Consider the following 14,055-nt stretch of genomic DNA (forward strand, 5'->3'; position numbering starts at 1 on the left):
TTATGTAAATTAATTAAACAAATTAAATTACAAAAAGAATTTCACAATTTCAAACAAAGGAAACGTCACGCACTTTGAACACAAACAACACGAATTTTCACGGTAGTTGAATTCTAGTCATTACACTGTCTGCTTGTATGGCGGAAGACACTCTGCTACCTTATATTATAGCTATAGGGGGAGACACTCTACTACCTTATATTATAGCTATATGGGGGGACTGTCTGCTACCTTGAATTTTGTCAATACTACTGAAATTCACTGTTGTATAGAGACAAATATCCATATTTTCAGAGTTGATATTATGTCTTATTTGATCTTCATTTCAAGTAATACTAAAGCATATTTCTTACATTTGAAGATTGTTTATTAATCATTATTGATATTATAGCTTAAGGCACTATTGAATATTATTCCAAAATGCTATCTGATAAATGAATCCAATAATATGTATGCTGTTCAATGACTTTGCGGTTATTAAAAAAATATTTAATATTACGCGTATGTATTTAAGATAATTTTCATTGTATATGGAAAGTTACTGATGTTACAACTGGTGTAAGACTATGAAAAGCTTTATAGATTAGTTTATTGTTGTCAGGCTTCAAACTCACTTTTCACTCCCAAATCAATATTCCTGTTTTGAATACTTGATTTTAGTGTTTTCAGTAAAGCGCTAGTTCTCTATAATCTTAGAAACACTAGGAAACATAATTACTTGGTTTATTCTTACTAGTTTGATTGATATATATTAGATAGGCTGTGAAGCAATAATTTTTGTCCGTTTTAAGTCTCAACTTCGCTCTTTACTTCCCTTAGGAAAACTTTGTTTTTTAGATTAATCCACTACCAAAAGCTATTTGATATATCGTCCCAAAACAACCCATTGTATTCCTATGGGTCGTCTAGTGTATACGTTAGGAACATTTGCAGAGAAATATTTTTAATTCGTTAGAGGCAGGAGGGACCAGCCGTGATTTGGCCAAATATTTCAACCGAAAATGTTGTCAGCAGCTCTGTTTGAAAGACTCTTAAATAATTCATTATAAAATGTACGAATTTTTTTTTTCAGATTGAGTGTGACATGTTAAAGCGAGCATTCTTTTTCCTATGTCTGTGAGGCTTATGGATATTATGCGGGAGGGGCTATTAATTTTTTGGTTATTCTTAGGATTTCTTGGAAATGTTTATTTGGGTTCTTATTTGGAGCTGTTTGAATCTCAGACACAACTGTCTCCTTTGTCCAACAGTTTAGTTATACTGTTTAAGTTTATCCACAGTGGTTTATATGGAGTATTTTACTCCTTAGGAATGAATGCGCAATTATGTGACTTTGCTACCTCTGAAACTGGGAAGCTCAATATGTAGTTTTACAGCAATTTTGATTACTGAAAGCCGATAGCCTCTTTAGAATTTTAAATCGATTGTAACTTGGCCTTTTCGGGTAAAACTTGTAGTTTGGTGTCAAAAAATGATGGAAGACACAACTATGTTGTGGTACCATCTTTTTGGGTACTTATAAAGGGCGCTGGAATCTCTCATTTGCGTTCGAATGAGCCGTCTCCTGATTTTCTATGACCATTGGTTCTATAAGATAACACAAAAATAAAAGGAGCACGTATCCCTGATCTTCTTTACCGTGAAAAAAAAAATAAAATTCTATAATTTTATAGATGGAAACCCCTGAAACCCCGACAACAAGGTTCTCTGATGTGCTGAATTTGATAGAGACCATTCACCACTCGAAGCTGTTTTTCTCGATACGTTTTGTATGTTTGGAAGAGCCCATTGTATTGATGCATAAATTGTTACATATTTTTTTTTCAGAGTTTCGGGTGCTATTGATCCTACTCCCCAGCTGCAGCCTGTTACCATGAAGTCTTTGATTCCAAAGTAGGTACAAGCTGAAAGAGAAGCGAAATGCCAGTTTAATAGATATTGAATAAAGGAGGAGGGGCTTGGTCTTTGTAAGTATGCACAAGGTAGTGGATCCACGGCTGATAATTATGTATAACTTATTATGCAAGTTCTTATTATTTTTAGTGCTTATATCGGATTAATTAAATTTATAAATTAATCACAGTTTTATCATAGTTAGCACTATTGTAGTTATCATACTGTAGTTGTCATCGAAGTAGTTGTCATAGAAACTTAAAAAAGGGTTCATTCGATTGAAAATTGAAATGGTTAGTGCCCTTTTCAACAGTCGAAAGTGATTGGACGGCAACTAACCCCCATCCCACTCCCACCCTTTTCTTATACACATCCAATAAAAATTTTGAGATAGCTATTTTGTTCAACGTAGTTAAAAGGTCTGGAAATAATATCTTTGAGGATGAACCTCCCCCCACCCGCAGCCCTCAGGGTGAAGGCTATAAGTTATGCCCTGGGGGCATATAGGCCTTTATTCCAATTGTTGTCGCAGAAACTCAAAAAGGGCTAATTCGATTGGAAATTGAGAAGGCTAGTGCTCCTTTTGATAGTCAAAAGTAATCAGAGGGTGAATACCCCCCAGATTGTAGGTTATACCCTGGGAGCATATAAGGTTCTTATAGAAAGCGTGGTCACATTTACTTGGGAGGGGACTCATTGGATTGGTAATCAAAAGCTCAGGAGCCCTTTTTAAGAGTCAAATTGATCGGAGGGCAGCTGCCTCCTCCCCCATACACACACACTGTATCGTCCCGAAATGCATCTAATATAAATTTTGAGATTTTTATTCAAAATAGTGTAGATATCATATAACAAAGCTTTTGGGATTCAAAAAAAACAGAGCCTGGGGACAAGACTTGTAATTTTAGCCATTCAAAGTTTTTCTGGAAGGTATGGTTGTATAAACTTTGGAGGATGCTTATTTGGTTGAAAATTGGAAGTTCTACTTCCCTTTTAAGATTCAAAAGTGATGGAGGGCAGCTAGCCCCCCCCCCCAACTACCCCTCTTCACCAAACGAATCTGATTAAAATTGTGAGATAGCGATTTTGCTCAAAATAGTCCAGAAAACATATAAAAACGTCTTTAAGGTTGACACAACCCCCCAGTGCCTTAGGTATAAGGTTGTAAGGCATGATCTGGGGACTTATAAGTTTTTTATGGAATCGATGGTCATATAAAGTTCAGATGGGGCCCATTGAATTTGAAATTGGAAGTTATAGTGCTCTTTTTAAGAGTTAAAAGTGATTTGAGAGCAAACAGTCCCTCCCCCTTCACACTCACCATTTCCTCATAGACGTCCAATCAAAATTTGAAGATAGCAAATCTGTTCATTGTACTCAAAGGGTCCGTAAAATACGTCTTTAAGGAAGACACTCGCGCCCCCACAGCTTTTAGGGCAAGAGTTGTAAGTTTTGCACAGGGGGCATATAAAGTTCTTATAGAAAGGGTGGTCGTATGTACTTCAGAGGGGACTCATTGGATTAGTAATCTGAATTTCTAGTGCCTTTCTTAAGAGTCAAAGTGATCCGAGGGTAGTTATCCTTCCCCCAACACGTCTTCTTTTCCCGAAATACATCGAATCAAAAAATTTTACATAGTCATTTTATTCAAAATAGTCTAAGATCATATAGGAAGACTTTTGGGGTTGATACAAACCACCAAAGCCTAGCAGTGAGGGTTGTAAGTTATACCGTGGGGAATTTAAGATTTTTATGGAAAGGATGGTTCTTTAACTTTAGAAAAGGCTCATTTGGTTGAAAATTGGAACTTCTAGTTCCTTTTTGTGTGTCAAAAGTGATGGAGGGCATTTATCCTCCCCCCTCCTTCGCGACAATCTTTTTTTTCACCAAACGCATCAGAATGAAATTATGAGATGGCGAGTTTATTTAAAATAGTCCAAAGAACATATAATAATGCCTCTAGGATTGACATAACCCCCAGCGCCCTGGGGATAGGGTTGTAAGTTATACCATGAGGGCATATAAAGTTTTTATAGAATGGGCGGTCGCATAAACTTCAGACGAGGCTCATATTATTTGAAATTGGAAGTTTTAGAGCCCTTTTTAAGAGTCAAAGTGATTTGAGAGCAACCAGCCCCCTCTTCTTCCATGCTCATCATTTCCCTTAACACCTACAACTAAAATTTGGAGATAACAATTTTGTTCATCGTAGTTGAAGGGTCCTGAAATAATGTCCGTGAGGAAGACCCCCCCCCCTACAGCTCTCAGGACAAGGGTTTTAGGCTATGCTCTGTGGGCCTATTATAGAAAGGGTGGTGGTATTTGCTTTAGAGGGGACGCATTGGATTGGTAATCAGAAGTTCTAGTGCTCGTTTTAAGGGTCAAAGGGATCAGAGCCCAGCACCCCCCCCCCTACACACACACACACGAATACAAACACATCGTGTTTTCCCGAGATGCATCCAATAGATATTTTGAGACAGGCCTTTTATTCAAAATAGTCCAAAGATCATATAACAAGGCTATTGAAGTTGATAAAAACCCCCAGCGCCTAAGGGCGAGGGTTGTAAGTCATGCCCTTGGGGCATTTAAGGTTCTTATGGAAGGGATGGTTGTATAAGCTTTAGAGGTGGCTCATTTGGTTGAAATTGGAAGTTCTAGCTCCCTTTTAAGAGTCAATAGTGATGGAGATTAACTAGCCCCCCCCCTCTCCTTACCAATTACCTCACTGTTCACCGAGTGTATCTGATTGAAATTTTGTAATGGCAATTTGGTTTACAATAGTTCAAAGAACATATAAAAATGCTTCCAGGGTTGGGACGACCCCCCAGAGCCCTGGGGCAAGAGTATCAAGTTATCCCCCGGAGGCATATAAGGTTCTTACGGAATGGATGGTCGCATTAAATTCAGATAGATCTCTTTTGATTTTGAATTGGAAGCTATAGTGCTCTTTTTAAGAGTCAAGGTGATCTTAGTAAACCCCCCCCCCCACGCCCATCATTTTCCATAAAAAAAACATACGAACAAAGTTTTGAGACAACATTTTTTCAGCATTTTTGAAAAACTCAGTAATCATGTGTTTGGGGATGTCAACATCCCCTCCCCCCCCCCCCGAGGCCTCAGTGTAAGGGCTGCAAGTTATGTAATTTGTTTATTGTTTACGTATAATATGTGTTATTGAGAAAATTAGGGATATGGGATATGATCAGGAGATATAGTAGGGAGATGATCGATTGACCAAATAGGCAATATTTGCAAGCTACTACTACTACAACTCTTGCTACTTGTACTGCTACCGCAAGTACTGTTGCTACTACCACTACTATCACTAAAACTAATATATCTGTAGCGAGAACTACTAAAGCTGAGGATATTGAAAAAAATATCTGAGGATATATTGAACGGAAATTTGAAATAAATCAAAACATACTATGTGTATGCAGAGTGCTGATACGGGCGTATTAGCAATATTTTTGGAACGGCTTATCATACCAAGAGGAAACTTCAGGGGCATCATGAGTGGGATGTTCAGTTGACCAAAACACAAAATTTACCTGTTACTAATGCTATTAATACTACTGTTACTACTGTTACTACTAATAATTATACACTATTTCTGCTACTACTGTTCCTACTACTACCACTACTACTATGATACTTGTACAATTAAGGATGCACGTATGAAGGTGAAACTTTGAGAGAATATTGAGGTGGAATCGGAACTAAATCAAAACACGCTATGCGCATGCAGATTGTCAAAATATCGTATCTTAAGAATTGATTTAGGTATTAAGTTGAATCTTTCGGAGAATACTTATAGGAAAGATCAATTGACAAAAACGTAATATATGCATGTCACTACTAACACTAATATCACTGCTACTTTTCTTTATGCTATTACTGCTACTAAACTACTCCAAATACTACTTCATTTGCAACAACTTGTAAAGCTTAGAGTATTAGGGTGAAAAGGGCGTCAAAAGGGTGTCAAAAGCGCACATATTTTGCAACAATATTTTTGGAACGGCTTAGCGTGTCAAGGTGAAACTACCGGGGCATCATGAAAGCGATGTTCTGAACTGACCATGAACTAATCAAAAGGCAATAGACCAAAAGGGAATAAGCACATGCTACTACCGCTAGTAATGCCGGTACTAATTCTGCAACTACTACTGCTAATGCAACACTAACACTCTAACTACTTTTACTACCACCGAGACTACTGTGATAATAGTACTATTAAGGCTAAGTCTATGAAGGTAAAATTTGAGAAAATATTGATGTCAAATTTGAACTAACAAAAGATACTATATGCATTTAGATTGTCAAAATAGCATATTTTAAAAATTGGTTTGTGTACTAAGCTGGAACTCTCAGGAAGATCAATTGAACAAAGGGCAATATGTGCGCACTACTGCTAATACTACTGCTACTGCAACATTTACTAGTTCTGCTACTACTATTACTATTGCTCTAATTACTACATCTATCGCAGCTACTTGTAAGGTGAAGGGCATTAAGATGAAAATTTCGAAAAGTATACAAAGATACAGGTTAAAAAAGAGCAAACCGACAATATCATAGTAACGCTTGATTGTTTTAAGTTGATTGATCATACTACTGCTGTGACCACTATTACAACTATGTCTAGGGGTATGAAGGTGAAATTTTCAGAGAATATTTTCTAATAATTTCTATTGTACGGATGACAACCTGCCATCCGTATGCAGGTTGGAAAAAAGGCAGATCAGCAATATCTTAGGAAAAGTTTCGTACGTGAAATTAAAACCTACAACGCTTCTTGTGGGGGATATAGAACTCAACTAAAAGACAATATTTGCATCATAATACTGCTGCTTCTACTCCTACAGCTGCTACTACTACTACTATTATTAATATTGCTACTAATACTACTGCTACTAAAACTGAGAATACTACTATTAACTCTACCCCTGCTGCTACTACTATAACTACTTTTGCTACTAATAGGCCTACTACTTATAAATCTAAGGGTATTAAGGCAAAAATATTGGGCAATATTATAATGTATTGAAATAAATCGGCAAACACCAATTCAACGTAGGTTGTCAAGAGGACGTGTCAGCAATGCTCCAGGACTGGTTTATGGTATTAAGTTAAAAATTTCATCGTGCTTTGAAGGGGATTTAAAAAAATGTGCTATGCGCATACTGCTACTAATTCTACTACTGCTACTACAACTATTTCTACTAAATAAGCTATGGGTATTAAGCTGTAGCTTTCAAGGAATATTTAGACGGATACTGAACTAAATCAAAACGAACTATGATCATGTTGATTGTCAGTAGGGTGACAAAGCAATATCACAATAACGGCTTACATCATTAAGTCACATATTTCAGGGTAAGTTGAGACAGGTTTTGAACTACCCAGAAGACAGTATGTGTAAACTTTTGATACTACTTCAACGGTTACTGCACAGTTTATATAATTATCCAGTATGATCATTCCCTATCTCACCCATTATAAAAACCCGAACCGGGGTGCAGAGTGCTCCGGAGAACGTTTTTGCAGATATAAACATAAACGGCATCAGATCTTTTCATGGATAGACAAGTCAGACGCGAAACAATCAGAAATAAGTGGAAACCCGCTATTACGAATAATGCACTTTGTAACCATTTCTCATTGATAGACGCAAACACACTGATCCATAAAGGAAGAAATAAGTGGAGGAGCTTTTTGTTCGCACCGAGAACGAAGACCAGAAATGGTCTGCGATAAACTTACTGGATAATTCTATAAACTGTGGGTTACTTCGACTAATGGCACTTAAGGGCATTAAGTTGAAACGTTTAGGGGGCGTTTCAATAAAACGAAAAAACTATATGCATGCAAGTATTAAGGCGGCGATGCCCTATCATAGCCAATAATATCATTTATATTTTGAAGCAGCTAATTTGGCTCAAAATTCAAAGTTCTACTACCCTTTTTAAGAGTCAAAAGTGATTGGAGGGCAATCATCCCTCCTCTTTAGATCATAATTTTCCAAACACTTCCAATCAAAATTCAAGATAGCTATTTTGTTCAGCATGGCTGACGGTCATGTAACAATAACTCTAGGCTATTTCGTAGATCAACTGCCCACAGCTACGAAATTTGCCTATTAAGTTTAAAAACTAAATGTTACCTTAAGATTAAATCAAAATGCACTGTGTTATTGCTAATTGCCAATAAGGCATCTCAGCAGTATCCTAAGAACGACTGAGGATATTATGTTCAAACTTTCAGGGCTACTTCTACTACTACTTCTGTTCTTAAAATTTAACCAAATCGAAAGAGTGTAAGTTTATCCAAGCTGGTTAAAGACCATAAATAAAATTTTTTGGGAATGGTATCAAGTTTTCTATTTCAGGTCAACTAGAGGAGGTATGAAACTAAATTAAACACTACTATTTGTGTCCAGATTTTTAAAAGTATGCATGTTGTTTAAAATTGTTGAAAGATTTTCTTCAGCATACAAATAGCAGGCCAAACTATAAATTCTCAAAGAAAAACAAATTCTTAAAAAATTAACATGAGTAGGGCTCAAAACCACTAGGACTTCCCAAGGCCGGAACATAATTTGCACTTAACTGAAACAAATTGAATGTTTTCACTTTTATAACTTTAATAAATGAAATACTATTAACATTCTAATCCTTAAACATCAGTATATATTTAACTGACCATGCAAATTTATTCGTATTGTTCAGTTACTAAATATAAAGATACGAAGTTTTTGGAAAATTGAGACATTGTGTTCTGTCCATGGGAAGGCATAGGGTGTTCGAGCCCTACTCATGTTACTTTCTGCTCGTTTTGAGTTTGCCTCGGTTATTTATTGTAATTTCTGTTCGTTTTGGGTTTCATTTATTTTTCGATGCTAAATTGTGGTAATTTTACACTTGATAGATTATTTGGTTTTATTTTTGCTCCTTTTTGGTTTAATGGAGTTCTTTTTTCTTTGAAAAACTTATTTTGTGGAATTTTTTCCACAAACTTCACTAAATGAAATACTATTAACATTTTAATCCTTAAACATCAGTATATATTTAACTGACCATGCACATTTATTCGTATTATTCAGTTACCAAAGATAAAGGTACAAAGTTTTTGGAAAATTGAGACATTATGTTCTGTCCATGGGAAGGCATAGGGGTTTCAAGTCCTACTCATGTTACTTTCTGCTCGTTTTGAGTTTGGCTCGGTTATTTATTGTAATTTCTGTTCGTTTTGGGTTTCATTTATTTTTCGATGCTAACTTGTGGTAGTTTTACACTTGATAGATTATTTGGTTTTATTTTTGCTCCTTTTTGGCTTAATGGAGTTCTTTACTTTTCTTTGAAAAACTAATTTTGTGGAATTTTGTTTAATCAATTTCATAAAAGACTAACTTAAACAAAGTCTTATCTAAGAAAAACGATAAATAAATGATTCGTATTATTCAGTTACTAGAGATAAAGGTACAAAGTTTTGGAAAACTGAGACATGAGATAGTGAGGTGAAGACCAGGAATTAGAGAATTTAAGACCAAGGGTAATTTTTTTACTCTTTTTCTAATAAATATTTATTTTACTTTTATTTAATACTTTTGAATTTGAATTTTGTGAAAGCATTTTCTTAGAATTGAAAGGTTTCATTTCTCGTTATTTTCGCTTTGTTCAGTAGGTTTATTACACGGTCAAAATTTCTTAAAAATTAGTTAAATAAGAGCGTAGCCAAATTGTTTTCGGGGGTGTATGACATAAACTTAGAAGTTCGGAGTTCAAGTCAATCAGAATGATTTTTAAGATCCTCTAGTCGTCACCTTAAGCTAAGATTTCAAGTTTGAAGCTGTCCAGAAAATTCGTGTTTTCTTTTATGATCAACTAACAGCGAACGCCTCTTTTTTTAATACTACCACAATGTGTTAATCAGTATGTCGAATTGATTATGAATTCACGAAATTTCACAAGCCAAAAAAGGAATTTTGATCTTGAAATAGGCTAAAAGAATTCGGAGAATAGTCGGCCCCTCAGCTAACCTTTTTTTACATCCTTGAAACAGCTAGCTTAACTGGTCCTCTACAGTGTTCCTAGGCCTGCCTCAACTCTATACTATGTCCTATGATTTTCCTTCCACGCTTAACTTCAAATACTAATATTGGCTCAGGTTCGTACTTAAATCATTTTAACATGAATTGACTTTTCGAAAAACCCTCTAAACGAAGTGAAAATTAAGGAGAAATATGAGATTTAAATTCTAAGAAAATAGTTTCACTGTTATGATTAAAAAAAAAAATTATGGTCCTGTAAAAATACAATTTTTACCAGGCATTTGAGCAACAGAAATAATTTTGGCAACAAAATGTTCAGAAAAATTTTCTTTGTAGCATATCCAAAATCACTCGAAACCGCCCTTAGCCCAGTAAAAACAGCGTTTGAGGTCAAACAACTTGCAACAAAAATGATTTTTGCTCCAAAAATGCAAAAAAAAAAATCAGGAGAACAATATACTAAAAGCCCACCAAAATCCACGGATGGGAAAAAGCTTGACAGGGGAAAAAAGAGGGGAAAGAGGGAAAATTCTGAAAAAAAATGCCAGGACCTCTGATTTTAGCACTATAAATACCCAGTCCTACGTAGTTCTAGTCGCAGAACTCAAATTTTGTATCAGAATTATTATATCACACCACCGGGGGTATCTGATAGGGTTAGCAGGGGGAACAAGGGGAAATGAGGGAGACTCAGATTCGCTCGATTTCATCGCTGTAAAGACTATTTCTGATATTATTTGAGACGCAAAATCCAAATCTTCCTTCAGAATACTAGTTTTTCCTCATGGGAAAAAACTGGCAGAGGGTGAAAAGTAGGGAAATTGAATTCTCGTTCTTTTTTTTTGGCTGCGGAGCCCATTTCAACAAGGATTCGATCACAGTATATTAGGAATCATCACGGTGTATAAAATTGGCGCAGATTGATTATACTTCGGCAAATCACAGACTTAAAACAAATCAAATAATAAAAAACTTAAACAGGAACTTAGTTGTTAAAAACATCATCAAGGTCAATACTTTCTGAATTTTGGCAGTCTGTACCATGAAACTTGGCACATGCTTTTGTGCAGTGAAGTCCGTTTCTTTTGCAACTACAACGCTTTGTTTCATAACCTGACTTGCAAGCACATCGTACAATTCTTAGTAGTGCTTCGGTTGCTGGCTTCGAGTCCACCGTTACAGGTACGTACTTGGTTCTGTCTAGCCGCCAACCCCAGTCACATGGGTCCAGATCAGCTGAGCAACTCATCCATTCCGTGACCTGTACGAAGACTCTGAAGAAGTGAAACTTCACAGCTGACAATGTCGGAGGCAAGCTTTCTGGGCAGATGAACGAGGTCGAAAAAGCCAGTTTCGTGACAAACATGGTGTGACGCAAATTCTGAAGGTTGGTATCAGCTTTAGCCCGATAAACAAGCAGTGTGAGCTTTTCGCCTGCAATGATGATCTGATCCTTTTCTGAGTTCTTCCGGAAAAAAACCGCCGCATTTTTTCGGAATTCTTCATTGATCTCAGCCAATAAAAGTGACACTGGCTTTTCTAAACCGTAGAACCTAGAGGTCGTATCGTATCCCAGGAAAGCATGGATGGGCAGAATAACCTCTGCGACTTCCCCAAGCTGGCTTTTTAGTTCTCTTATGTTGTAGAGTTTGGATGTTCCCGGCTTGGTCTCCGCTCGAAAGAAAAGTGGGTGGCTTCCTGGCTGGCAGTGGCGAAGAAGCAGGACGAGCAGGTCTGTGTCATTGCCAACAAGACAGGTTTCTACCTCAGAACAATTTGTTACTGTGGCTGTCACAATCGTGAAATCTACAACACCTGAAGCGAGCACCACGCGACATCCTGACGAGCTTAGCACTCCACCAAGCAGGAGGATGAATTTTCCCTTGTTCTGCAGGTTCTTCAGGAAAAAAATCTTTTTTGAGGGTTACCGTTGTGGTCCCAGTAAAGTCGATATAAGGAGATCTTATGCATTTCGATCTTTTCAAGTGAGTTTGGTCTTTTGTTGACGGTAAATCTTCGTATCCGTCGAACACAACCGTAGCATTTCCAAAATGAGCTTTGACATAGCTAGGGTAGGCCAGACATATTTGTCCAAAAATAGCGCGGGTTGTCCAAGGCAATTTATGTAGGAGCCATCCTCCATCTACAACATATTTGCAACTCGTTGAAAGATTTGCAGAAGAGCCTTCAATCATTTTCCAGAGAGCATTTGAGAAGGAAGCCTTGTCAGCTGTCCGTTGGTATGACTCGAAGGGTGCAGGAGGAAAAGATCAATGTTCATAACCAAGAGTATCCGACAGATCCTGACCGTCGGCAGTGGCTACAGCCACTAGTCGCTCGAACAATAACGTTTGGTCAATTTCGACCGGCTCACCAAGCTTCAGAGCTGACTTTGCAGCCATAGTTACGACTTTATCTTTCCTTTTGAGTACAAAAGTCTCTACTAGCTTTCCATCCATCCCTTGCAGTATCTGCAACCCAATGTCTTTTGCTTCGTCGACATTGACCTCTGGCAAAGCATTCACTCCGGTAACAATATTCATTAGCGCCTGACCCCAGTTGGACGGCTGCAAAGGCTCAAGGAACTTGAGCAACCTCTGGAAATCTTCACTATCTCTCAATATCCTGGACCCTGATTTATCAACGTGCTGGTCGCTTATGTGGTAAACAGATCCGGTTAGGTTTTACATGATTGCATTCATTTGAGCTCCCACTGGCATAGATAGTGTCCATATCGACCGCTGCTCTTCATTCATACCTCTTCCTCTACTGAGACCGCCAGTGGTCTTCAGAGTTTTCATGAGAACTTGTTCTATAACAAGGTTCCGCTTGTTCTGCTGCCAGTCCTGACCACGAATGTTCGGTTCTGTTAACAGAAAAGTAACCAGTTTGGATTTTCTCGTATAATTCTGGCTGCGATTCTTTCAAACCGACAAGGGTTTGTAAATGAAGACGGCCTGATTTAGCATATGCAGTTCAACCACATGCCGCAAAATAATGAAGCATACTAAACCAGCTCTGAAGATACAGGTCAAAATCTCCAGTTCGTTCAGCGCGAACTGACATCCTAAGAATTTTATTCATTTCAGAATACTGTTCAAGCCACAGTTTTGCAGTCCTAGATTTGCTAACTAGCTCCATCTTTGCCTGCTCAATTTCTTCTAAAAGTGAAAACACCGTTGGAGACGCAGAGCATGAGCTGAATGCATTGAAACCTGACCATCCGACCGGAGAACCTCGCAGAGCTGGCTGAGAATTTACCCACAGGATATCAAGATGTCTGCCATTGTCTCTGAACTCCGGAAGTACCAACTCTACGTAAGTGAGCTGATTTGTAAAGGCAGTATGCTTCACGTAAGGGTAGATTGGTATAGCAGCTTTTTGTATAATTTCTTTCAAGTCAAAATCTTTTCTGGGAAGCACGAGTAACTCTTCTTTGCCGCCCAGCGACTTAACCTCAAGAATAGCCATACCATTTGAAGTACTGTGCCCATCCAGAGTGTTAGCGTTATAATCGTAATTGTTTGCATTGTGCTGGACAACAAATGCCTCCTGGTATGTTGAGTTCTTGGTCGGGGCTTTCAGCCATTGCCGCACATCTTTCAAATTGGAAGGCTTCTGCATAGCCAACACAAAAGTCTAGGCTGCTCAGTCTGTCGACAACGTTAGTGAACCGAACCGATGATGCATAGACTCAGCCCAACCTGACCTGCATTGGTATCATAATGCTTCGAGGTCTGGTGTTTTGCATTATTGCCTGCCCTATTGCACTGACCACAAGTTTGGCGTTGTTGTGTTTGATCAAAAATGGACAGGAAAATCCGTAGGGACGGAACAAGGAACTCTAGATTTTCCTCTGCCGAAACTAAGGTGCATATTTCGTCATATTCTTCTATGGACGATATCACACTCTTTATTTCACTCTCCACTATTCCTGCAAAAGCTTTCGCAGTCTCGACTTTTTCTTTCTCCGGATTTACGTCTTTTGGCAATCGGTAATAATCCCGAAGAATGCTTGCAGCCGTCTTCCTAAGGGTCACTATACTTTGCTTCCCAGGAATATCAGAAATGATCACCTTGTTGCCGATGTAATCAAATAGTACTTT

The 14,055-nt window shown here is 37.7% G+C and overlaps 1 protein-coding gene across 1 annotated transcript in view; it reads left to right on the forward strand.

Moving 5' to 3' along the window:
* The first annotated feature begins 9,389 nt into the window (after positions 1-9,389).
* Positions 9,390-14,055, forward strand: part of LOC148942857 (uncharacterized) — a 129,359-nt gene continuing 124,693 nt past the window's right edge. Inside the window, exon 1 of the mRNA XM_089101952.1 lies at positions 9,390-9,450. The gene's annotated coding sequence lies outside the window, so the exon portion shown is untranslated. The remainder of the gene's footprint in view (positions 9,451-14,055) is intronic.

The sequence above is a fragment of the Artemia sp. Qi Xiang Cuo genome, chromosome 16 (genome assembly GCF_049724085.1).
Source record: "Artemia sp. Qi Xiang Cuo chromosome 16, ASM4972408v1, whole genome shotgun sequence".
NCBI lineage: Eukaryota > Metazoa > Arthropoda > Branchiopoda > Anostraca > Artemiidae > Artemia > Artemia sp. Qi Xiang Cuo.